Source organism: Heterodontus francisci, chromosome 5 (genome assembly GCF_036365525.1).
Source record: "Heterodontus francisci isolate sHetFra1 chromosome 5, sHetFra1.hap1, whole genome shotgun sequence".
Taxonomy (NCBI): Eukaryota; Metazoa; Chordata; class Chondrichthyes; order Heterodontiformes; family Heterodontidae; genus Heterodontus; species Heterodontus francisci.
In genome coordinates this window covers 24390537-24415519 of record NC_090375.1, presented here as the reverse complement: position 1 = coordinate 24415519, position 24983 = coordinate 24390537, and the positions used below count along the sequence as shown (strand labels likewise).

At 43.9% G+C, this 24983-nt stretch overlaps 1 protein-coding gene and 1 long non-coding RNA gene across 7 annotated transcripts in view; one reads left to right on the top strand and one right to left on the bottom strand.

The window, feature by feature from the left end:
* The window catches only part of LOC137369771 (protein spire homolog 1-like), a 302924-nt gene that overhangs the window by 173462 nt on the left and 104479 nt on the right, over positions 1–24983 (bottom strand). The gene's annotated exons all lie outside the window — the stretch shown is intronic.
* On the top strand, positions 4117–24789 carry LOC137369772 (uncharacterized). Of its 3 annotated transcripts, none has more exons than XR_010975009.1 (5): positions 4117–4315; positions 7860–7979; positions 18236–18400; positions 20832–20918; positions 24357–24789. It is a non-coding gene; the product is annotated as an uncharacterized lncRNA (long non-coding RNA). The 3 variants fall into 3 exon arrangements; XR_010975008.1 differs by having other exon boundaries at positions 20832–23547; XR_010975010.1 differs by having other exon boundaries at positions 20829–23547.

Here is a 24983-nt window from a genome sequence, read left to right as displayed (position 1 = left end):
CCAAGGAGGATTCAGCATTCTGTGTGGGGTCATATCATATGCTGTCAGCACTCTGCAGTCTACCCCAGAGAATGTGGTCACCTCTGGGGCACTAAACAGCCGGCTCTTCACAAAGGGAGTCCGTGTTCACACATTTTGTAGCTTTGGTAGAAGCTCAAATGGCTGCCATGCAGGCTGTAGGCTCCACCCAGCAGAGACAAGTGTTCGCCTTGGACAGACTGATGTACCACGAGGATGGGTACTTTGACACCTTCTACAGTCTGCTCTCTCACAAATCAGTGAAAGTCAGCAGCCCCAGCCCCACATCAGTGGAATACAAGTTGGAGTATAAAACTAGAAAACTATACTAATACACCTTCTTGTCTTTCGGATTATCATATAATTAAATTCATCCAAGTTGCTTAATGGTTCTCAGCAGGAAAGACTTAAAATGGGACTTCGGACTTTTATTTTTATTGAGTTGTGAAAAGTCTTAATGCATTTTTTATTGACTTTCTTAATAGCTCAATAAGGTTTGAATCAGTTAATGTGTTCAAGCAGTTCCTGTTGGTCATAAGAGAAGCCCTCCCCTCCCCACCAACATCCCACACGAAGCAGATTTAATAGAAAGGCATTTGCAAACCATTAACTAATGAATTAAAAGAGCTGCTTTTCCCTGGCCTTCACGACTGGAACTAGAATTGATTTTGTTTTTTGGATTACTCAGCTTGATTTGAATACACATGGTCGTATAATCGAGTTTCAAATTAATTAGTAGATTTGCCACGAATATCACTTTAATCTGCTGTAATTTCTGAACTATTAACAACACAATCACTGGTGCCTACATATTTCAAGTGAAAATGTGAGAAGAACATTTGGATTGGATGCACCGAGCAAGAGGTCACTCCTCAGTGTCATTTTGACATGAGGTTTACTGGGTACCCTCACTATCTAACCTCACACATGGAGGGTTGCAGCTGAGAGCAAAGAGCTGGGTGAGAGCTGGACAAACCTACAGAGTGAATTGCTAAACAGAGTGAGGTGGGAATTTAGTGAGAGTGGGAATTAGAACTTCTTCTTCCCCTCCTTCCCCCCGACACCTAACTTAAACCAAGGAGCAACAGTAAATAAATGAATATAGATATATAAATAATCAGAGTAATTAACTAGATTTAAGGGAGTCAAATTGAAATTAACTAAGTAGAGGATACAACATTAAAAGGATTCAAATTGCATTAAATAACAATACCGCAACAGGCAGTAAAAAAGGCAGATTGTATGTTGACATTCATAGCAAGAGGATTCGAGTACAGTAGCAGGGATGTCTTGCTGCAATTATACAGGGCCTTGGTGAGACCACACCTGCAATATTGTCTGCAGTTTTGGTCTCCTTATCTGAGGAAGGATGTTCTTGCTATAGAGGGTGTGCAGCGAAGGTTTACCAGACTGATTCCTGGGATGGTGGGACTGACGTATGAGGAGAGATTGAGTTGGTTAGGATTATATTCGCTGGAGTTCAAAAGCGTGAGGGGGGGGATCTCATAGAAACCTATAAAATTCTAACAGGATTTGACAGGGTAGATGCAGGAAGGATGTTCCCAATGGTAGAGGAGTCCAGAACCAGGGGTCATAGTCTGAGGATACAGGGTAAACCTTTCAGGACTGAGATGAGGAGAAATTTCTTCAGCCAGAGAGTGGTGAGCCTGGGGAATTCGCTACACAGAAATAAGTTGAGGCCAAAACATTGTATGTTTTCAAGACGGAGTTAGATATAGCTCTTGGGGCGAAAGGGATCAAAGGATATGGGGGGAAAGTGGGAACAGGTTACTGAGTTATGGCGGAGCAGGCTCGAAGGGCTGAATGGCCTACTCCCGCTCCTATTTTCTATGTTTCTATGTAAGTGTTAAGGGGATATTAAAATAAGGACGTAAATAAGTAAACAAGACTAATTAGTTGCAAATTAATCTGGAATCAAGCCAAATCCATCGATTGAATTTAATTTGGATCTCAAGTAATCCTATTATATCTAGAATTAAATTACAACTAACAAATAAATCAATAAAAAGTAGAAATAGCAGTACAAGCTAAGTATCAGGACCGTAAAATGTGAGAGATTCTGGACAGTGAGACTGTCCCTGAACTGGAGTGTATTAAAGCAGTGTCATTGAGCTGGATTGCAAGTCAGGCACGCTCCAACACATCAGGGAAGGGAAGGAATTTCTGGATAGTTTTCTCCAGAGTCCCTTCACACCTCAGAGGAAAGCACAGGTGCTGTAAGTCAGCAGGATAGGGGGATCGGAGGGGTGACAGAGCAGGACATCCTGCAGACACTGGACCTATTCAATAGGTATAATGTAACTGATACCTGTGGGAATAAGGACAAAGACTGCAGGGAGAGCAGCCACAATGCTGACCCAGGCACTGTGAGGCAGGGAGCTCTCCAAAGTGGGGAGAACCGGAATTGAAATACAATAGGAAATGTTATAGGGAATCAATAACTAGGGGGATAGACACATCCTCTGCAGCCACAATTGAGAGTCCCAAATGGTCTGTTGCCCACTAGGTGTCAGAGAAAGTGATACCCTGGTGTGGTTGGAAAGGAATTTGGAAAGGGAGGGAGAATGTCTAGCTGTCATGATACATGTCAGGACCAAAACATAGGGAGGAAAATAGAGGAGGTCCTGCTGAGAGAATATCAGGAGTTAGGAGGTAAATTAAAAAGCAGGGTCTCAAGAGTGCTAACTCTCAGGATTATTACCAAAGCCACGCACTAACTGGCAGAGGGACAAGCAGATGAGGAAGGTGAACGTTTAGGTAAAGGGGTAGTGTGGGAAGGAGGAGTTCCATTTCATGGGACACTGGCACCAGTTCTGGGAAAGGAAGGATCTGTACCACTGGAGTGGGCTGCACCTGAACCTTGGGACAAAAGTCCTAGTGGAAAGGATAAATAGGGTGGTGATAAGGACTTTAAACTAATAAATTTGAGGTGGGGTGGGGGGGGGGGGGGGTTGAGGGCTCAGTCAGAAGCCAGAGTAGAAATGATAATTCACAGATTTTAAAAAAGGGATAAGAGCAAAGGTCAGGTGAAGGGAATCTAAAAATAATTAAACTACTTAGAGCAGGAATATCAAATAAGAAACAAGTTAAATAGTGTGGGAAAGAGAGCACCAGGGCAGAGGGACAGGTTAGAGTCTCTTGCCTAAGTAAGAGTTTTATGTACCTATGCAAAAATAAGAAGAAATAAATTATTTCGAGGCTCAAACCCAGCTTGGAGCCAATAAGAGCAGGTAGTGAGGTAGTGTATCAGCCATTGACTCAGTTGGTAACACTCTTACCTGAGTCAGAAATTGTGGGTTCAAGTCCCACTCCACAAAAACCAAGGCTGTCACTCCAGTGCAGTACTGAGGAAGCACTGCACTGCCAGCAGTGCTGTCTTTCAGATGAGACGTTAAACTGAAGCTCCATCTGTCCTCTCAGGTGGACATAAAAAGATCCCATGGCACTATTTTGAAGTGTCCTGGGTAATATTTATCCCCCAATCAACATCACAAAAACCGATTACCTGGTCATTATCACATTGCTGTTTGGGACGGTTTGCTGTGTGCAAATTGGCTGCTGCATTTCCCACATTACAACAGTGACTACACTTCAAAAGTACTTAATTGGCTGTAAAGAGATTTGAGGTGTCATGAAAGGTGCTATATAAATGCAAGCTTTTCTTTCTTTTCATCGGGGCTTTTACCGAGACATGACTGCAAGCTAGTCATGATCAGGGGTTAAGTATGCCAGATTATAAATTCTTTAGAATGGATATGAAAGCTTGAAGAGGAGGAGGGGTAGCCTTAATGATTGAAGATACTATTATAACCAATAGAGGATAGAGGTAAGGCAGAGAATCTATGTTTAGAATTGAGGAATAAGAGAGGACTTAATGCTGTAACGCGAGTTGTCTACAGACCTCCTGGTAGCAGCTAGGAAGTGGCAGAAAGAGAAGGGAGACAGGGAGAGGGAAATGCAGGGGGAGGGAGGAGAGACAGAGAGGGGGCAGAGGGACAGAGGAGAGAGGAGGGGCAGAGAGAGAGAGGGAGAAGGCAGGGAGAGAGGTGGGGGCTGAGAGAGCGAGAGGGAGGACAACAGAGAATGGCAACCATAGAGAGGGAGACTCAGAGAGAAAGAGAAGGGAGAGAGCGGAATCAAGATCACTCCTGACAGATGGATATCTCTCTGAAATACTAGACATTGCTACAAGTATGTGGACAAACATTGCCTACTTGTGCAAGCAAAACATTGCCAGGTATCTCACGAAATCAGTGTCCAACATCGTGACGAGAAAGTAAGTCAATAAATTAGTCTTCTCATTTCAAGCTTCTTGACAAAAATGCACATTTGTTGTTGTTTTAATTGTTTTGATTAATAATAAGATAAATTTTTAATGCCTTTATCTTTCTGAAATTGTCTCACCGGCCCCCTATGTAAGACAAAAATTATAATGTGGCCCCCTCCACATGAAAAGGTTGGACTACCCTACTTCAAGCCTTTAACCTTCTGTTTTAAAATAAGCGAGCAGCTAGGTTATTTGAAAACACAAGCTTAAAAGCTTGTGTTATGCAAACTCATTTTAAAATGGCTAAAATTAAGAGTGCAGAAAGGGATGCCGGGAGCAGCACAAAATGAGGTGTCAACCTGGTGAAGCTACAACCCAGGACTATCTGCATGCCAAACAGCATAAGCAGCATGTGATAGACAGAGCTAAGTGATCCCACAACCAATGGATCAGATCTAAGCTCTGCAGTCCTTCCATATCCAGTCATGAACAATGGCGGACAATTAAACAACTGACAGGAGGAGAAGGCTTCACAAACATGCCCAACCTCAAAGATGGGGGAGCCCAGCGCAGCAGTACAAAAGATAAGGCTGAAGCACTTGCAACAATCTTTAGTCAGAAGTGTCGAGTGGATGATCCATCTCGGCCTCCTCCTGAAGTCCCCAGCATCACTGATGCCAGTCTTCAGCCAATTCGATTCACTCCACGTGATATCAAGAAATGACTGAAGGCACTGGATACTGCAAAGGTTATGAGCCCTGACAACATTCCAGCAATAGTACTGAAAACCTGTGCTCCAGAACTTGCTGCACCCCTAGCCAAGTTGTTCCAGTACAGCTACAACACTGGCATCTACCCAGCATTGTGGAAAATTGCTCAGGTATGTCCTGTACACAAAAGCAGGACAAATCCAATCCAGCCAATTATCACCCTATCTGTCTCAATCATCAAATGATGGAAGGTATCGTCGACAGTGCCATCAAGCGGCACTTGCTTAGCAATAACCTGCTCAGTGACGCTCAGTTTGGGTTCTGCCAGGGCCACTCAGCTCCTGACCTCATTATAGTCTTGGTTCAAACATGGACAAAAAAGCTGAACTCCAGAGATAAAGTGAGAGTGACTGCCCTTTGACATCAAGGCAGCATTGGACCGAGTATGGCATCAAGGAGCCCTAGCAAAACTGGAGTCAATGGGAATCAGGGGGAAAACTCTCTGCTGGTTGGAGTCATACCTAGCACAAGTGAAGATGGTTGTGGTTGTTTAAGGTCAATCATCTGAACTCCAGGACATCACTGCAGGAGTTCTTCAGGGTAGTGTCCTGGGCCCAACTGTCTTCAGCTGCTTCATCAATGACCTTCCTTCAATCATAAGGTCAGAATTGGGGATGTTCGCTGATGATTGCACAATGTTCAGCACCATTCGCGACTCCTCAAATACTGAAGCAGTCTGTGTAGAAATACAGCAAGACCTAGACAATATCCAGGCTTGGGCTGATAAGTGGCAGGAAACATTCGTGCCACACAAGTGCTAGGCAATGACCATCTCCAACAAGAGAGAAGCTAACCATCTCCCCTTAACATTCAATGGCATTATGATCGCTGAATCCCCCACTATCAACATCCTAGGGGGCTACCATTGACCAGAAACTGAACTGGAGTAGCCAAATAAATACCGTGGCTACAAGAACAGGTCAGAGGCTAGGAATCCTGCAGTGAGTAACTCACCTCCTGACACCCTAAAGCCTGTCCACCATCTACAAGACACAAGTCAGGAGTGTGATGGAATACTCCCCACTTGCCTGGATGGGTGCAGCTCCAACAACGTTCAAGAAACTACACACCATCCAGAGCAAAGTAGCCTGCTTGATTGGCACCCCATCCACCACCGATAGCAGCAGTGTGTACCATCTACAAGATGCACTGCAGCAACGCACCACGGCTCCTTCAAAAGCACCTTCAAAACCTACGACCTCTTCCACCTGAAGGACAAGATCAGCAGATGCATGGAAACATCGCCACCTGCAAGTTGGCCTCCAAGTCACACACCATCCTGACTTGGAACTATATCGCCATTCCTTCACTATTGCTAGGTCAAAATCCTGGAACTCCCTTCCTAACATCCCTGTGGGTGTACCTACTCCACATGGACTGCAGTGGTTAAAGAGGGCAGCTCACCAACGCCTTCTCAAGGGCAATTAGGGATGGGCAATAAATGCTGTCCTAGTCAGTGACGCCCACATCCCATGAATGAATAAGAAAAACGTCACTTAGGGAATGTCTCAATTTCTGCCCTCTGGCACGCATTACTTTCACCAGGGACACAAGCTCAGTGACATGTTGAAAGTTGCTGGATTTTTAATTCCACTGCTATCCATTTGGAATCGTGTTGTTCCAAAACTTGTATTGAGGGGAAAACAGGCAAGAAAATCCAAGGAATCTCCAGAAGTTAGCACTGTAAGTTCCTCATCAATACAACAATACAGTGTAATGGGGATGAGTGATATTGGCAAAAACAGGATGTTGCTGACCCATTATAATAGTAAATACAATGTAACGATAGCTTTAATAAACCTTAATCTATGATGAACTGGCTACGATTGCTTAACAAAATCCATGCTGCATTTGCAGGTTTAAAAACAGTCAGGGAAGACATAGTAAAACTTTATAATGTTTAAGTGACCATGTTAGAAACAATCATTAACTGATTTTTATTTGCTGCAAATTGGATTAAAAGGCATGTTTTACAAGTATGTTAAAGATCAGTAACTGCAATGCGAATCATTTACTCTCCAGTTTGAGGGCAGATAACCTGAGTGGCCAATGTCATTTGAAAGTTGTCTGTATCATATAATTACATTACATTAAAGATGCACCTTTGATAACAGGTTAAGAGATTTGGCTTGGATATAAATTGGTTAGCCCGGAGTACAATCTTACAGATAGTGACTAAACATTTCGTAACTGAATAATACATGCAGTAACAACTGCTCAACTTTTTGCAGAAAAGCTTTTTGTTAATAATTACCTTATTAGAGCTGAATCAGAATGACAGTGATAGACTAAGATATAGACATGTGAATTTAAGAGAATCGCTTTGTTGGAGGAACTGAAGGACGCTCTTTATTTGTAACTGAGTTTATCTAATTTTGTCACTAGCTTTGGTGAGCAAATTACATTTTGTCCATGAGAGATTCTGTTGCTTCTGTATTTTAGAATCCAGAACCTGGTTTCACAGCCTGTCAAGATGAATAAATTAGTCTTGGCTATCTACCATTAATCTCTCTGTCCCTTCCTGATCCACTCTGCTTTTCTGTTTTATATGACTCTTCTGAATTACTATCTGCTTCACCCTATAAAATTCTCCTGATTTGGAGATTGTTGCCCTTTTGTTGCCTGCCCTGTCTTCAGATACATATTACAAGCAGTTGGAGATGTTGCACAAATAGAGACCATCATGAGTTGTGACAACAGCAGCGTGAGAAAGAGTTTGTCTTCCTATTGCTTATTTTTCTGCTGCCTCACCTCAATGACCACAATAACAATCTCTCCTTGAGTTTCATGGTTTATTGGATGAAGTTGCACTCCTAACACAGTGTGAATCCACAGAGGTCATCCGATAAGGTCCATCTACCACCCTATGACATGGCGTAGCTAGCTCTCGTCTGTCAACAAAAGTAAGTTGCATTGGCATTCCATACCATTTTGCTTGCTAGCTAGCTAATACAGTTGTGCTGGTCTCCATTGATGTTTGTATGCTTAGCCAATTTACTTTTAGGGATAAATGTGCTTTGATTGGCTATACACTTTATATACAGCTAATAGTGTGCAGAGGTAGATAGATTCTTGTTAGGCAAGGGAATCAAAGGTTATCGGGGGCCAACGGGAGTGTGGAATTCCAGACAAACAGATCAGCCATGATCTGATGGAATGGCAGAGCAGGTTAGAGGGGCTGAATGGTCTACTTCTACTTGGCTACTATTGCCAATCTGATTTCCAGATTATATGTAGATTAAAATCACCCATGATTATTGCCGTCCCTTTATGACAAGCACCCAATATTTCTTCTTGTATCCTTTTTCCTACATTGTGATTACTGTTCGGGGGCCTGTAGACCACTCCCCCTCGTGACTTCTTTCCCCTACTATTCCTCATCTCCATCCAAACCGATTCTACATCCTGATCTCCTGAACCAAGGTCATCTCTTCCTATTGCAATAATGCCATCCTTGATTAACAAAGCTATCCCTCCACCTTTACCTAGCTTCCTATTCTTCTTGAATGTCACATACCCCTCAATATTCAAGACCTATATCCTTGTCATTCTGCAGCCACATCTCCGTAATGGCTATCAGATTGTTTTTATTTATTTCAATGTCTGCTATCAGTTCATCTACTTTGTTATGGTGTGTTGGTGTGTTCTTAGGTTTTTTTCTCTCTGTCCCTTCCTGCCATTCTTTGACCTTCATTTCCCATATTACTATTCTGCTCTCCTGCCTTGACTCTACCCCTTCATTTGCTACTTCTACCCAGGCTTGATCCCTCACCCCCTTGTTTAGTTTAAAGCCCTCTCTTCTTCCCTCGTTATACGGTTTGCTAGAATACTGGTCCCAGCTAGGTTCAAGTGCAGACCACCCCAATGGTACAGCACCACTTTCCCCAGTACTGGTGCCGGTGCCCCACAAACTGAAACCCACTTCTCCCACACCAGTCTTTGAGCCACATATTCATTTCACTAATCTTATGTGCCCTTTCCAATTGGCACGTGGCTCAGGTAATAATCCAGCGATTATTAGCCTTGAGGTTCTGCTCTTCAATTTGGTGCCTAGCTCCTCATACTGTCTAAGCAGAACCTCTTTCCTAGTCCTACCTATGTCGTTGGTACCTACATGGACCAGAACAACTGGATCCTCCCCCTCCCACCTCAAGTTCCTGTCCAGCCCTGAGCAGATGTCCTGAACACAGGCACTGGGTAGGCAACACAGCCTTCTGGACTCACACTCTCGGCTGCACAGAACAGTGTTAATCCCCTCACTATACTATCCCCGACTACCACTACATTCCTTTTTGCTTCCCCATTTGAATGGCTTCCTGTACCACAGTGCCATGGCCAGTCTGCTCATCCATCTTGCGGACCTTGCTTTCATCTACACGGGTTGAGAGCACCTCAAACCTATTTGACAATTGCAAAGTCTGAGCCTCCTCCATTACTGTCTGCACGGTCCCTTTACCTGCCTCACTCATGGTCACATCCTCCTGTCCCTCACTGCTCACCAAAACAGATGACCCCGTTCTAAGAGATGTGACCATCTTCCGGAACATAGTGTCCAGGTATTTCTCCCCCTCCCTTATGTTCCACAGTGTTTGCAGTTCGGCTTCCATCAATAAACCTGATCCGGAATTCCTCCAGCTGTTCACACTTTCTGCAGCCGGGTTTGGCCTGTATCACCTTGGCATCCGAGAGCTCCCACATACCACAGCTGCAACATAACACTTGTCCTGCCATTGTTATTTATTCTATTAGTTAACTTACTTTAATTACTTTCTTAATTAACTTCAAATAGTTCCTATAGCATGGATTTGTCCTTCCTGAGCTACATTGGCTTCTTGTCCCCCAGTGTCTAAAATTTTAATTCCTCATCCTCATCTTCAAGGGTTTGCCTCTCCCTATCTCTCTCATTTTCTACAACCCCACCCCCTCTACCCTCCTTTCCTCTGGCTCTAGCGTCCTGTGCATTTCCCCCCTCTGCCTCAGGATTGGCAGTCATGCCTTCAGTCATCTAGGCCTCCTGCTCTAGAATTCCATCCCTAAGCCCCTCTGCCTCTCATCTTTTAAAACTGCCTTTGGCCAAGCTTGTAGTCGCCCCTCCTGATATCTCCTTCTTTGCCTCAGTGTCCATTCTTTGATTACACCTCAGTGAAACGTCTTTGGGATGTTTCTGTTAAAACATGCAAGATGTTGTTGTATCTGCTGGTATGCTGCTTTAGAGGAATCATTTTCCATAAGGAATGTGCACTCCATCTCGACATGAAGCAGCCCCCCAAACAAAAGTGAAAAATCATCATTAGGAAAGATTACACACAGGAAAGTGATTCATTTGTAAACTACCACACAAAACAATTTGATACCTCATAAGGTCCTTGTTCATCCCCCAGCGTCGAAGATGGTCAAGAAGCAACAGTGACGGTGAAGTGCAAAACAAGATCTTGTGTCATAGAATCATACAGGACAGAAGGAGGCCATTCAATGCATCATCTCTGTACTGGCTCTTTGGAAGTATTATCCAGTTAGTCCCACCCCATAGACCTGCTCATCCCCCATAGACCTGCAAATATTTTCTTTTCAAGTACATATCCAAATCCCTTTTGAAATTTGCTATTGAATCTGCTTCCACCATGCTTTCAGGCAGTGCATTCCAAATCACAACAATTTGCTGCTGCAAAAAAATTCTCTCATCTCCCCTCTGGCTGTTTTGCCAATTATCTTAAATCTATGCCTTCTGGTTTCTAACCACCCCCCCAGTCCCTGCTCAAGGAAACAGTTTCTCTCAACTACTCTATCAAAACCCTCCATAATGTTCAACACCTCTATTAAATCTCGCCCTAATCGTCTCTGCTTTCAGGGCAATAATCCCAGTTTCCCTAGTCTCTCCACATAATTCAAGTCCCCCATCCCTGGTATCATTCTAGTAAATCTCCTTTGCACCCTCTCCAAGGCCTTGACATTCTTCCTCACAAAAAGTTATCAACACACAGAATGGACTCCTGGTTAGAGTAGTGATGGTGAAAATCCTGGGAGAATTCAAGTAAGCATTGAATGTTGCAATGGGAGATTGTTGGGCTGAATAGCTTTACACACCTCTAATTATCTTTTCCTACATTACAACATGTGCTACTCTTCAAAAGTACTTCATTGGTTATGAAGTGCTTTGGGATGTCCCATGGTCACGAAAAGCACTATACAAAATGCAAACTCTTTCTTTGTGATCACCGAGATCTACAGTAAAACACACTCGACTACACCTCAACTACCCACTTTATCGCCAGCCCCAGAAGAAAAACCTCTACTACACCAGTACGCCATTTGCTTTTCCCATGCCTGCTGTACTTGTGGTGTCTCTTGAGATTTCTTTACTTAAAACAAACAATTTAATGCTAGCTCGTACTGCACTATGTTAATGTGGACTTGAGCCTACTGGGACTAGACTTGAGGTTATACAGACTCATTTAATATAAGACTCTTAACAATGGCAATGAGTGAAAGTAAATTGAGCCATTCAGTGACAGTGAGCTACACTTGAAGAGAGCAGAGCCTGCATTAGAGACAGGGATACAACACGAAGCCTCAGTTCTCCGACCCACACTCCCTTTGAGCCCAGCTCCCAATGGGAGGATGGGATCCATGAATTAACCCTTTCATATTTACTAAACACCAGAGGGTGAACAGCAGGATTGTAGCTCATCATGGCACATATCTTTATATTTTTGGAAAATGAATCTACCTTTCCATCCAGTCTCCAGTGAAAACAGAGACACAATCTTTCGTAGCTGCCAAATTGAAGTCAACGATACTTGCTACTGAGTTAGAAGCACAGACAGAAACAGTGAAGCAACTTTTATATATCATCGCCTGACACAAAGGCCTTGCACAACCACATGCTAAACTCACTGCATTTTTAAAATATTAACAGTCAGCAAGATTTTTTGAACTTGACCTTGTTAACTGGTCTTCCTGGTTCCAGTAGATGTGCTGTCCCTGAGGCATCATGATCCTGTGGTAATATCACGTTGCTAGGTGCGCCATTTTCATTGTAGTGCCATCATGCACTTTGTGCACACTCCTGACCAAACTGTCACAGCCAATCTGTGCACGCACGTTATATCAGGTCTGACATCACATCGGGTCCACATGGAGACTGGCTGTGCTATTGGAGCGGTAATGCACTTTGAGTTATGTACTTTGGTCACTCTCCCAAGACCTGGCCTGTATTATAAAAGCCGCACCAGTGGGATGTAGGTGGGGATGGATCCTAAAACAAATTCCAGACATCAAGGCACTGAAATTCCCGGGGATCCACGAAGTCGGAATGGTTGATTTCTGACCGTGAAGGGTGGGAAAGGACCAGGAACTTGAGGCAGAACCGGTTCCTCCAGGATCCCTCCTTGTTTATACTGCTCCTTCAAACTCTGGCAGGAGAGTCATGGGCCAATCTTCCATCTTCCCCCCCCCCCATCAATATATGTCAAGAGAGCACCTGGGCTACCAGGGAATTTTGCTCTTTATGCCCCTAGGTGGCCTCAGCAGAATGCTTGCCAGCTGAAAGCTGATCTGGCTCTCGTTGAGCCCTTTCGAAAGGCCCCAATTGATACCTAGTTGTGTGGAGATTGACTCTGCTGAGAGCTGAAGACCTGTTCATCCTGCTTACTTCCACTTGAGAAGAGCCTTGGGCCACCAAAGGAGCCAGAGTGGCTCTGCTCTGCCTTACAAGGATGTACAGGAACAGGTGCCACTGAAATACACTTACAGGTGTCATGAACCGAGCCCCATTGTGCAAATGACGCCATCCCTGCGATTAGATCAGCAGTTTTAGGCACAGGGTTGCTCTCTGCCACACCCGAGCCAGTTAAAGCAAGGCTGCGGAATTTCAGGGCCAAACTTTCTTAAACTTGGCCATTTTGGACATGTCGGAAGAAAACTCAATCTTGACTAATTTGTGCGACTTCATATTTATTTAGAATAAAATGTCACTATTATTTGCAGAGAAACCTAAAGTTTCCCTGCATGTGTACACTACCAGTTCCTGGGCACGTTTGTAAAGTGATATATTGTTCTGTCACATGAAGGCAGTTTCTGCATTTCCCCAAAGTTTCCAACTTTTAGAGCAGTGACCTTTAATGGGCTGGAACTCTGTCCTTGTCCCTTGCTTTTGTGGCAAACGTCATGTGAGTGATGCTATCTAATTCAGGGGGGAAAGGGAATGTATCAGTTTGCTTTAGCAGAGTAGCTAAACTAGGAACACAGAGTAACACCACTGTCCAATTGTTGATGATAAAAGTGTTGGTTTCCAATCCTCTGTAAGTGTCAAAAGGTGATCAAGTATCAAGAAGCCTCCATAGTATATGGGAAGGGGGAGCAGATCTCGAAGAATGCTCACTCACTGACCCAGCTTGCTCCAACTTTTGGCTCTGAAGGCGAAACTGAAACCTAAAATATTCATTGTTATTCCATTAAAGGAGCTGGAGCTTCAGAACCTACTTTCTGATTAAGGCCATCCTCACCCATGAATAATGGGAGCTGCTCCCCAGGAGATGATACTGTGACACAATCATTCTTCGCAATTGTTACAGTCATAAGTGGTTGATGCCAAAATGAAGGCACCTTAATAATCAACAGTGATGCAATGTTGTCTATTCTATAAATCACAGCTTTTAGATCAGATCATTAAGGTGAAAATTCACTGTAGCAAATCACTGTGAGTGCTCACACAATTATATCATTTTCACTCATGAAAGTACATGCCTACTCAGAATTCCATTCATGCTAACCAGCCTGATCCGGGTGGAATAGTTTTTCAATTCTGCACTGAATAGTTTTGTGGTGCTATTGTTTTTTTTTTCACTGGGGTCATTGAAAGGACACTTGACTGTGAAAACAATAACTGGAAGAATCAAGGACTGCTAAAAACAACCTTTACTGGAGATCACCTGCCTTAAGATAAATAAACAACAGGAACCTTGGACTAAGAAAAGCCACATGTCAAGGTTTACGGCAATCAGGAGGTTGACTTTCTGTTTGTGGTTTAGATATTGTTTTCAGTTCAGTTGGGGTGTGAACTGCTTTGAAGACAGTTGAAGATCAGCCTGACGAGGAAAAAAAATACTCAACTCATCTCTTTCCTCCTGTTGCTGAAAAAACCCTGCGTATTCAGTGTGAAAACCGAAATTCTTAATGCCACATTTTGCTTGAGAAGCTGGAAAAAAAAATGCCAGATTAATTCTTGATGCCACCTGAAAAGAACTGCTCCAGAAAAGATCCCAGTGCCCTGTCTACACGTACTCAGACACCAGACCAAAAGGGACAACTGACATCTTTTCACATCTTCTTATTTTCTCTTCAAGAATTAGCAAGTATTTGGCCAAAGTATTCTCTTTTTGTCTTTTTTTTTGTAACAGAACTCTGCAGAGAGAATTTCTTTATTCTTTTCAGTGTGTGTGAGCTTGTGTGGGGGGGGATTTAAAAGAGGAACTTTCATATTTCAATCTGTGTGTTAATGCTTTGCTTCATTACTGGATGAGTTTTGTTTTTCATAATAAACTGATAATGTTGTTGTTTATTAAAGAACAAGGTTGGTGTATTTTATTCTGGGATAAAGAGCAGATTATATGATTGACCGTATCGGTAACTGGATAAACATTTTAAAATATATATTGTGACCTGTGGAGAAGTGGGACTAGAAAAGACAGTGCACTCCTCCCACCTCGGTCATAACAGCTCTAAATTGCCTACTCTTGTTGGACATATTCCTGGATGTTTCATCACACAAACTCATGCCTTCAATTGTCCCACCCACACCCTGTTGCCATTGGTCCGACGTCCATCCATACCAATTGGAAAGCAAACAGGATCTTGTTTACCTTAATGTATGATGCTTGAATACCATCCAGCCTCTTTATCCTGTCTCCCATATTTTTACAACGAATAAATGTTCAAAGAATATTTTAAAAAAAACACACACAACTTCTAAAAATAAATGTCCCTATGATTTTTCCCTCCAGGTGCTCATAGCAGTGGTTACTGGTGACTCTAGGACATTCCTAGGGGGATTATCAACCCTACTTGTCTCCCTCTGTTCTCTTCCTCCTGAAATGTTACAATCTGGGCTTGGTACCAAGGCATCAAAACTTCTTGATTTACCTCAGCTTCCTTCCTATTGTTTGGAACCTTGCTGATGTCCTTGTATCTAGTTTCTCAATAAAACAAACCTCAGTGCGCAAGCCGATATCATCACTGCATTGGAATGATAACTGCACAGCAAAGTGGGAGGAACATAGCCACAAGGAATTGGGCTGGTCATTTTTCTGGAGGCAAATTTTTCAGATCCTTGAACTTGAAATTCAGGCTGTCACCTTCAGCCAAATAACATTCTTTATGATTGTATGGTGCCATGCCAATGAATCATCATAATTACATTTCAATGTAACAAGTAACACAAAGTAAATCTCTCTGACCCTGGGTCCTAATCAAAATACTGACAGCCACGTGTGATCATCACGACTATAACAGCAATATTTAAAAACATCCCTTTGTCGCAGCCCAAGACCCCACGATGTGTCAATAAGTGATTTCTAACACACTCGTCTTTCATTTCTAGAATTCCTTTAAAATAATTTTGAAAATAAACATTGATTGTATTCCTTCAACCCCCCCCCCCCCATATACTGATACACACTCAGCCCATGAGTACCACAGTCCTGTATTTGGAAGGTTTATGGTTAAGGGCACAAGACATCTGATATGTTGGAGGCAGGTTTATGCAGCAATGGACATGACTGAGTTTGGTTCCAGGCAGCAGCTAACAATGGCAGCTGTGTTAGGATTAGATAAACTAGATCTGCAAGTTGAAAAAAAGGACTTGATAATCTTTTAACTAATGCATACAGTAAGCGATGGAAGCTATTGTTAAGCTATGGGCAGAATGGACCATTGCGCAGCTGCAGAGGGATGGTTCTTGAGCATGACTGAATCACGAAAGCACTAGCCTACACATGCAAAACTAGATGATTCCCCTGCTAAGTTCAGCACATTCTGATCAACTAATAAAACACAATGTCCCCTTCCTAAATAAAGAGAATATAGGCCACTGCCATTGGATAAGCAGCCAAAATTGGGTAGAATTTACTCCCTCAATGGTTACTTGTCTATCTCTCGGAATACATTACCAATCTGTGAAATACACAATGGGTTAAGAATAATATTTGAACCAAAAAAAAGTCAATATCATCTTCCCATCCTTGTCAGATGCCACAGTGAGGTTCACCGTGACTCTGTGTGATCGTGTATAATGGGGTGATAGCAAGTCGGCAGACTGCTTTACATCTCTCCCCATTTATATTCCAAAGAAGATAAAGGAGATTTTAAAAAAACTGGGGAGAGGTGTAAAATGCACTGGTGATTCTGCAATCGTATATCCCAGGTGACAGCCAAAGTCCAGATCTACTCTGACGGGTTCTGTGTTCACATTTTCTGCTCTTTTGAAACTCAAAGCCTGAAGCTAGTTGTGAACTCAGTCATCTGATGACTTGAATGCAAGCCCACTCAAAGATGAGCTCATTCTCCTATTGCCTCAGTCAGGCTTGGGCAGCAGAACAAGTTGCTTCTTCTCTTGAAGGCAAATCATGTGGGTTTTAAACCAAAATAACAGCATGTGTCTGTAGCATTTCCTACTGGTGACAATGCCAGCTTGTTCTGTAACCATAACACGAATAAGCATCAAGACACAATCTTTCCCAATGCTCTGAATTCTACTCAAAATGCAAGTAATTATAATCTGCCAAACACTTTCCCAACCACCTCCCCCCATTTCAAACAACGCACACAATATCACACCCAGGACAGTGTTTCAGAGAGTAAGGACAAGACTATTGAAGGTTCTGGTGATGATACGAACATATGAATTAGGAGCTGGAGTAGGCCACTCAACCCCTCGAGCCTGCTCCGCCATTCAATAAGTTCATGGCTGAACTGATTACTCCACATTTCCACCTACCCCCGATAATCTTCCACCCCCTTGATTATCAAGAAACTATCTCCCTCTGCCTTAAAAATATTCAAAGACTCTGCTTCCACCGCCTTTTGAGGAAGAGAATTCCAAAGACCCACAACCCTCAGAAAAAAAATTTCTTCTCATTTTAGTCTTAAATGGGCGACCCCTTATTTTTAAACAGTAACCCCTAGTTCTAGATTCTCCCACAAGGGGAAACATCCTTTCCACATCCACCTTGTCAAGACACCTCAGGTTCTTACGTGTTTCAATCAAATCGTCTCTTACTCTTCTAAATTCCAGCGATACAAGCCTAGCCTGTCCAATCTTTCCTCGTAAGGCAGCCTACCCATTCCAGGTATTAGTCTAGTAAACCTCCTCTGTACTGCCCCCAACGCATTTACATCTTTCCTTAAATAAGGAGACCAGTACTGTACATAGTACTCCAGATGTGGTCTCACCAATGCCCTGGATAGCTGAAGCATAACCTCCCTACTTTTGTATTCAATTCTCCTCGCGATAAACAATAACATTCTAGAATGTACAGGACATCAAACACAGGAGACTGTAGGGCACACAACTGAAGGTTACAGAGGTAGAATGGGAAACTTGCTTTAAAACTGTTCATCTCTAATATCTTCCAGTTCTGATGAAAGGTCATCGACCTGAAACATTAACTGTGTTTCTCTCTCCACAGATGCTGCCTGATCTGCTGAGTGTTTCCAGCATTTTCTGCCTTTATTTTAGGGTGGGAAACTGTCTTTTACTTGCAAGTCACCACTTGGCACCCTTGAGGAAGCAGCCTTTTTGTATTTTAGGGAAGGAAACCTGCCATCTTTACCCAGTCTGACCCACACGTGATCCTAGTTCCACACCAACATAGTTGGTGGCAAAGTGAGCCACTCAGTTGTATCAAATGATCTTAAATACACCAAACCACAAGAGAGGCATCAGCTTCAAGACCAATGCTAATTATGTAGATATGGAATATTGAGACAGCAAAATGGGTAAAAGGTTGAACATACAGAATAAAATCATCAAATTTCAGTTGTTCAAGGATCTAACCATGTGGTTTCTGATTACTAACAAACATCCCCATTGCTGTAACAAACCTCAACCCAAAATTGGTTTGCAGTCCAGCTCATCTAATTTCTGCACTTTTATTTCCTGTAGACACCACTGGAGATTTTCTCCCAGGTACCTCCTGAGCAAGTGTACAGTATAAAAGGTTACCCTCCCCCCCTGCAGAGAGGGAGCAGGGTGAAGCCATAATGGTCAAAGTTCAGAACAACCTACAGTTAGCAGCAAGGACCCAGGATTAATGGTGTAATCTCCAAGGTTAGTGTGAATGTAAGCATTTTCTTTTTATTCATTCTCGGGTCAGCATTTATTGCCCATCCCTAATTGTCCTTGAGAAGGTGGTGGTGAGCTGCCTTCTTGAACTGCTGCAGTCCATGTGGGGTAGGTACACCCACAGTGCTGTTAGGGAGGGCGTTCCAGGATTTTGACCCAGTGACAGTGAAGAAACGGCAATATATTTCCAAGTCAGGATGGTGAGTGACTTGGAGGGGAACTTGCAGGTGGTGGTGTTTCCATGCATCTTCTGCCCTTGTTCTTCTATGTGGTAGAGGTCGCAGGTTTGGAAGGTGCTGCCAAAGGAGCCTGGGTGAGTTGCTGCAGTGCATCTTGTAGATGGTACACACTGCCGCCACTGTGCGTTGGTGGTGGAGGGAGTGAATGTTGAAGGTGGTGGATGAGGTACCAATCAACAGGCTGCTTTGTCCTGGACGGTGTTGAGCTTCTTGAGTGCTGTTGGAGCTGCACCCATCCAGGCAAGTGGAGAGTATTCCATCACAATCCTGACTTGTGCCTTGTCGATGGTGGACAGGCTTTGGGGAGTCAGGAGGTGAGTTACTCGTCACAGAATTCCCAATCTCTGACCTGCTCTTGTAGCCACAGTATTTATATGGCTGGTTCAGTTGAGTATCTGGTCAATAGTGACCCCCAGGATTTTGATGGTGGGATTTTCAGCGATGGTAATGCCGTTGAATGTCAATTGGAGATGGTTAGATTCTCTCTTGTTGGAGATGGTCATTGCCTGGCACTTGTGTGGGGCTAATGTCACTTGCCACTTATCAGCCCAAGCCTGGATATTGTCCAGGTCTTGCTGCATATGGAAATGGACTGCATCGGCATCTGAGGAGTTGTGAATGGTGCTGAGCATCATACAATCATCAACGAACATCCCCACTTCTGACTTTATAATGGAGGGAAGGTCATTGATGAAGCAGCTGAAGATGGTTGGCCGAGAACACTAACAGGAGGAAGGCCTGCAGCGATATCCTGTGGCTGAGATGATTGACCTCCAACAACCACAACCATCTTCATTTGTGCTAGGTATGACTCTAACCACTGTAGAGTTTCCCCTGATTCCCTAATTTGGCAAGGGCTCCTTGATGCCATACTTGGTCAAATGCTGCCTTGATGTCAAGGGCAATCACTCTTACCTCACCTCTGAAAATCTGCTCTTTTGTCCATGTTTGGACCAAGACTGTAATGCGGTCTGGAGCCAAGTGGCCCTGGCAGAACCCAAACTGAGCATCAGTGAGAAGGTTATTGCTAAGCAAGTGCCACTTGATAGCACTGTCAACAACACCTTCCACCACTTTGCTGATGATTGAGAGTAGACTGATAGGTGGTAATTGACCGGATTGATTTCTCCTGCTTTTTGTGGACAGGATATACCTGGACAATTTTCCACATTGCCTGGTAGATTCCAGTGTTATAACTGTATTGGAATAACTTGGCTAGGGGGGCTGCTAGTTCTAAAGCACAAGTCTTAATTACTACAGCTGAAATGTTGTCAGGGGGCCATTGCCTTTGCAGTATCCAGTGCCTTCAGCTGTCTCTTGATAACACGCGGAATGAATCGGATTAGCTGAAGACTGGCATCTGTGATGCTGGAGACCTCAGGAGGAGGACAAGATGGATCATCCACTTGGCACTTCTGGCTGAAGAAGGTTGTAAATGCTTCCGCCTTGTTTTTTGCGCTGATGTGCTGGGCTTCCCTATCATTGAGGATGGGGCTATTTGTGGAACCACCTCCTCCAGTTAGTTGTTTAATTGTCCACTACCATTCATGACTGGATGCAGCAGGACTGCAGAGCTTGGTTGTGGGATCACTTAGTCATAGAGCACAGAAACAGGCCCTTCGGCCCATCGTGTCTGTGCTGGCCATCAAGCACCTATCTATTCTAATCCCCTTTTCCAGCACTTGGCCTGTAGCCTTGTATGCTATGGCATTTCAAGTGCTCATCTAAATACTTCTTAAATGTTGTGAAGGTTTCTGCCTCTACCACCACTTCAGGCAGTGCATTCCAGATTCCAACCACCCTCTGGGTGAAATTTTTTTCCCTCAAATCCACTCTAAACCTCCTGCCCCTTACCTTAAATCTATGCCCCCTGGTTACTGACCCCTCCGTTAAGGGTAAAAGTCTTTTCCTATCTATCCTATCAATGCCCCTCATAATTTTGTATACCTCAATCATGACCCCCATCAACCTTCTCCGTTCTAAGAAAAACAACCCTAGCCTATTCAGTCTCGCTTCATAGCTTAGCTCCGTCTTTCGCAGATCCCCAGGGCCCAATATTTACGGGGAGATGGGAAGGTTGTGGGGAGAGGGGGAAACACTCAGGGAATGTGGAATTCCTGTTGAATTTAATGGAAAGGACTCATTATCATTCTTTTCTTCCGTTTCCTGCCCAGCAGCTGGCCAAATTGACAGATGTCCCAGCTGCCAGGCGGAACAGACAGAGACAGCAGGATGCAGCCTAGGAGACCTTTGGGTGTGTCAAGGTGTGTTTAAACCAATGCTAATTGTGACCAAATCAAAAGCAGTTTCAAGAACGTTGGTCAACAGTTAAACAGCTCCCAAACTGCTATGATACTATGAGCTAATTGATCTCCGCATCGGATTCAACATTACAAAGGCACACCCAGCCGAGTCAATTCTACAAAGTCCTCTTCACTAAACTGGGACCTTGTACCATACTTGGGAGAGCTGTCCCACAGATTAGTCAAGCAGCAGCATGACATACTCATACTTACCAATCATACCTTACAATGTCCCAGACTCCTCCATCACCATCCCTGATATGTCCTGTCCCACCAGCATGACAGACCCACCTGAGGTGGTGGCACAATAGTATACAGTTAGGAGGGAGTTGCCCTGGGAGTCCTCAACATCGACTCTGGATCCTATGAAGTCTCATGGCATCAGGTCAAACATGGGCAAGGAAACCTCCTGATTACCACCTACTGCCCCCCCCCCCCCCCCCTCAGCTGACGAGTCAGTCAGTACTCCTCCATTCTGAACACGATGTGGAAGAAGCACTGAGGGTAGAAGGCACATGGAATGTATTCTGGATGACGGACTTCAATGCTCATCATTGAGTGGTTCGGTAGCTACTAACACAGCTGGACAAGTCCTAAAGCACAAATCTGCCAGACTGAGTCTGTGGCAGATGAGGGAACCAACAACAGGGAAAAGCCTACTTGACCTCACCCTCACCAATCTACCTGTCACAGATGCATCTGTCCATGACAGTATTGGCAGGAGTGACCACCGCACAGTACTTGTGAAGACAAAGACCCGACCTCATATTGAAGATACCCTCCATCGTGTTGTGTGGCACTACCACCATGCTAAATGGGATAGATTTTGAACAGATCTAGCAATGTAAAACTGGGCATCCATGAGGTGCTGTGGGCCATCAGCAGCAGCAGGTTTGTATTCAACCACAATCTGTAACCTCATGGCCCAGCATATCCCCCACTCTACCGTTACCGTCAAGCCGGGAAACCAACCCTGGTTCAATGAAGAGTGCAGATGAGCTTGCCAGAAGCAGCACCAGGCGTACCTACAAATGAGGTGTCAACCTGTTGAAGCTACAACATAGGACTACAAACATGCTAAATAGCGTATGCAGCATGCAATAGACAGAGCAAAGCGATCCCACAACCAACAGATCAGATTAAAGCTCTGCAGACCTGCTACATCCAGTTGTGTATGGGCATAGACAATTAAACAACTAACTGGAGGAGGAGGCTCCTTGAACATCTCCATCCTCAATGGTGGGGGAGCTCAGCAACCATCTTCACCCAGAACTGCTGAGTTGCGTGATCTATCTCAGCCTTCTCCTGAGGTGCCCAGCATCACAGATCTCAGTCTTCAGCCAATTCGATTCTTTCCATGTGATATCAAGAAATGGCTGAGTGCACTGGACAGTGGAAAAGCTATGTCCTAACAACATCTGAAGACTTGTGCTCCAGAACTAGCCGCACCCCCAGCCAAGCAGTTCCAGTACAGCTACAACACTGGCATCTACCTGACAATGTGGGAAAATCACCCAGGTATATCCAGTCAGACAAAAAGCAGGATAAATCCAACCTAGATTTATAATATAAGCCTGCTCTCAATCATCAGGGAGGTGATGGAAGGAGTCGTCAACAGTGCTATCAAGTGGCACTTACTCATCAATAATCTACTCACTGATGCTCAGGTTTGGTTCTGCCAGGATCACATGGCTCCAAACCTCATTATAGCTATGGGCAAAAGAGCTGAATTCTGAAGGTGAGGTGAGAGTGACTGCTGTTGACATCAAGGCATCATTTGACTGAGTGGCACCAAGGAGCTGGGTGGGGGTCCAGGAGGAAACCTCTTCAATAGCTGGAGTCCTACCTGGAATCAGCCCCAAGACATCGCTGCAGGAGTTCTTCACGGCAGCGTCCCATGTCCAACTATCTTCAGCTGCAAGACATCCATTGCTGCACCAGAAGAGGTGCACCAACTCTTAATAGGAGAAGAAGTTTCCCGAGAAGATAAGGAAGAATTAAAGTTTAGGCCTCAGACTGATACAAAGCCCAATAAGTAAGGTAAATTGTTAGGATCAGTGAAGAGGGTGAAAGGCTCCCAACTGGAGCCTCTCCCTCCAAAAGGGGCTTCAATGGGACTTCTGTCACTGCCCTGAATCCACTGCCACTGCTCTCCTTGATACTTACTGCCATTCACCTGGCATCCCTGAGGTCTACTGCCACCACTCATGTGGAGATCCCAGAGTTTGGCACTGCCACTGCAAGAAGGCTGGAAAATCAGCCAATCACCATTTACATTCGGCAGACTAATGAATGGCTGGCCAACAGCAATAGAATGAAAAAGGAATAGTGAAGTAAAGCCCAGCCCCAACTGTTTACCGTTCACACTTACTGCTGACAATCCCATTTCATTCAGGAGACTCTCAAACATTTAGTATCCATGGTACTTCACATTTGCGTAGGCTATATGAAAGGCAATATAACTGAGCTGCTGCTTGAAATAGTTTATCAGTACGGGACAAGTGGAATATCTCAGATGCTGAGCATGCAGGATAAATACAGACTGGAAAGCAACAAGATCGGACAAATCAAAAGTGCTACAGATTGTCAGGTATGATCTTTCCTCCTCCAGACTATTAATGACCACAGCGATCCTTGGAATTGGACAATAAATGCCAGTGTTTGCCCTGCAATCTCACCACCCACACACACGCCCCCCCCCCCTCACCCACCCCCAACAACTGGGGACCACCATGGCACAAACTCATCTGGTTAGCAGTTGGGCTACTGCTCATTCTCAGAAATGAGTGGAAAGTCAGCTTGCAGCATTTAAAGGTGGTCCTGTACTTAATATATCCCAGGCCTTTTATTACTGCAAAAAGACATACGAGCATACATATGAACATATGAATTAGGAGCAGGAGTAGGCCATTCGGCCCCTCGAGCCTTCTCCACCATTTGATAAGATCATGGCAGATCTGATTCTGGCCTCAATTCTACTTTCCTTTCAACCTGCTATAACCTTTGACTCCCTTGTCAATCAAGAATCTATCGAACTCAGCCTTGAAAATATTCAATGACCCAGCCTCTACTGCTCTCTGGGGAAGAGAATTCCACAAACTAACAACCCTCAGAGAAAAAGTTTCTCCTCATCATCTTAAACGGGAGATCCCTTATTTTTAAACTGTGTCACCTAGTTCTAGTCTCTCCCATAAGGGGTAACATCCTCTCAGCATTCACCCTGTCAAGTCTGCTCAGGATCTTATATGTTTCAATAAGATCACCTCTCATTCTTCTGAACTCCAATGGCTAAAGGTCCAACTTGTTCAACTTTTCCTCATAAAATAAACCCTTCATCCCAGGAATCAGTCAAGTGAACTTTCTCTGAACTGCTTCTAATGCAATTATATCCTTTCTTAGGTAAGGAGACCAAAACTGTATGCAGTACTCCAGATGTGGTCTCACCAAGTCCCTGTACAACTGTAGCAAAACTATGCAAAACTCACCAGCCAAAATCTGCCAGTTGAAAATCATATATATTTATATTGTGAGGTTTTAAGTACAACCCTCACAGCCACAAGCTAACATTCACTGAAGTGCATCTTGGTTTTATCAATCGACTTGGGAGGGGTCGTGCTTTTTTAAAAACAGTGTACAAAAAGACAACTTCCGATTAGTCTGCAAACATCGATACAGCAATTGACAGCAGCTGGCAGACATACTTCACGAGGACATCAGCAGTATGTGTTCATTTCTCAGCTGCCTCTACAAGTGCAGCCCTTCAGCTGAAGTTTTTCACAACAAGTCGGAGGATGTCAAAGTAGCAGAAGCTGCTTCAGCAGAAATGAATGAAAAAGAGGTCGTTCCAAATAAAACAAAAAAAAAGTGACTGTATGTTTAGCTGGTGCATTTGTTAATAGGTACTCACTCAAGTGGAAAAAACTGACAGAGCTTCACACTTCTATCTGTTGTGGATCTGTCAGACATTTCCTATAATTATTTTCTGGTCTGAAGATTTGCCGATCTTCATGGAAGCTTAGAGCACAC